This window comes from Phyllostomus hastatus, unplaced genomic scaffold (genome assembly GCF_019186645.2).
Source record: "Phyllostomus hastatus isolate PE091 unplaced genomic scaffold, TTU_PhHast_1.1 phas_contig_86, whole genome shotgun sequence".
Lineage (NCBI taxonomy): Eukaryota > Metazoa > Chordata > Mammalia > Chiroptera > Phyllostomidae > Phyllostomus > Phyllostomus hastatus.
In genome coordinates this window covers 44,038,415-44,040,929 of record NW_025333977.1, presented here as the reverse complement: position 1 = coordinate 44,040,929, position 2,515 = coordinate 44,038,415, and positions in this window count along the sequence as shown.

Here is a 2,515-nt window from a genome sequence, read left to right as displayed (position 1 = left end):
TTATTTGTGTCATGTTGTTCCCCTTTTTTGTGTATTTTTGTTACCAATTTTGCTACTTAAAATGGCCCTCAAACATAGTGCTCAAGTGCTGGCTGTGTCCTGAAGCAGAAGAGAACTATGATGTGCCTTTTACAGAGGATATAAGTGTGTTTGATGAGCTTTGTTCAAGCATGAATTACAGTACTATTGGCTGAATTCAGAGTTAATGAGTCAACAATATATATTAAATAAGTTGTCTTTAAATAGCAGCAAACATTAAAAAGGTTATGTATTAGTCAGTTGATAATAAGCTGGGAGGAATCTAAATCTGTATTTCACCTAAGAGCAATAATTTGGTATTTTCTATTTTAGTGTTCCCAGTGATTGTAATGAATATAACTACTGCAAATTGACCACATAATGAGTTTTCTTATAGTTAATGCAACTAATATGTAATCATACAATAATCGTGTTCAGTGGTAACTTATACACCCTATGTTCCTAAATGTTGGTGAAATTATTAATTCTTGTTCCCACAGCAAACTCCCCACCCCTCAGCTAGCACAGGGCAATCCAATCCTGAATCCCCTTCTCTGTTGTATTAGTTTACTGACACTTTCTATCCACATTTGCTGATCTATTTTCCGCGTGGCCCCAAGTCCCATGCCACTATGGCTGCTTCCTGATATTGGGTGTAATTTATTTACTGCAGAGACCTTTGGATTTCTGTTTTGGCAGTAGCTCTTTGTCCATTTATTAAGGTAGTGACTTTCTGCCTCAAGTATATAGACTTTCTCAACTGCATTTATATTACAGTCACTATTTCTCTTCTTAATTGTCCTGGCAAAAACCCACGCAAATGGTGAAAGTCAGGAAAAGTAGCTCTCGTTGTGTGCAAACTTATTCCATCAAGGTGCTTTACAAAAACTTTCAATTTGATGGAAGAAGTTTTAATGGACTTTTGCAACAGTCTTATAGGGAAGAGAAAAATTATAGAATGCTATTTAATTGAATTTCTATATAATGCTTCAGATAAAATGGAATAACAGAGGTGATGAAAAGAGAAAATATCTAAGTGTCTAATAAATTTATTTTCAGTTGAGTGTTAACTTCTTTTCCTATTCTAAAATAAATCTACGTTTATTAGAGTCACTAGATTTATAACTAAACAAGTTTTCAGATGAATCCAGCAGTCTTCAAATTTTCCAGCTCACAGTCTCGACATATCATCCCCACTATGACCTACCCAAATTCTTCACCCATGCAACCTGAGTACAATAAATGTTTGTTTGCTTCTGTGCCACTGCGCTTTTTAGTAATTATGTTATAGACCCAGATAAATGGAAACACTGGGTGAATGGGAATTTGTGGATTAGTGCTGTTACACACAACCTCTAATGCACAGGTGGCAAACACAAGGCCCGTGGGTCGAATCCGGCCCTCCACCTTGTTTTATCTGGCCCAGCACCTTGTTTCTACCCAGTGGCAGTGACAAGCTCTTTGCCCTTAGTTGAGGAGTAGTTACATTTATACAGTCCTAAAATTACATTTAGCCATTTGAATGCAACCACAAGGCTGATGTGGCCCCCTGTGAAAATCAGCTTGACACCCCTGCTAATGAGTGTCTCTCAAGTGTAATCTAAAAATGTAAGTAGTTGTTAATCATGTTTAAGCCATTCTTACTCAGAGTCGTGTTTTGTTCTTTATTTATAGTTGAAAGTAACCCAATTTTTACTCATGGTCTCTCTCATGCCTGTAGCTATATTCGTCATGTGTCTATCCATTGCCCACACCTCCGTCCTGAACCTGGAGCGTGTCCATGAGCTGCAGATTTGTACATTTAACTGTGTGCTGATGGTCTTTACTTTCATGTCTCATGGGAAGATCAGATGCAACACACATATCTCAACCCAAACTCATTAACATTTTTTCACAATCTAATCTTTTTATATTCTGACTTTGGTAAAGGCATCATTAAATACCCAGTTAATCCAAAAACTAAGCATAACTCCTTTTCTCTCTTCCACGTGTAAAATTGTCCAGCTGTCTAAAATGAAGTTCTATTTATTCTATCTACTAAATGTTTTCTGCCTCAGGACATATTGTCCATGTTGGAGTGCCACCTGTCATTAATTATTTTCTTTCCAACATCACCTGCAACCCTTTTTCTGCATGTGCTTCCCTGCTTATCCTATCATCAATCCATCCTCCATTGTGCAACAAAAGAATTTTCCAAAATGAAAGTGTGATTAGATCAGCCCCCTGTTGATAGAGCTCTGGCTTACACCTCCCACTTGATGGCTTATTTTACGTCCAACAACGAGAATCAAGACTGATAAAGATAATCGTTCTCTGTATCCTCCCAGCACCATTTCCATGTGTTGACCACAGCAGGTAACTTAAGTTTCTTGTTTCTACCATTGTAACATGCTATCTACAAGGCACTGATTATATCTTTTCCCACACATATTTTCTAGCCTAATTCCTGGTGCATTGAGTACACTCATAAATATTTTTGGAATCAGTGAAGTAATGA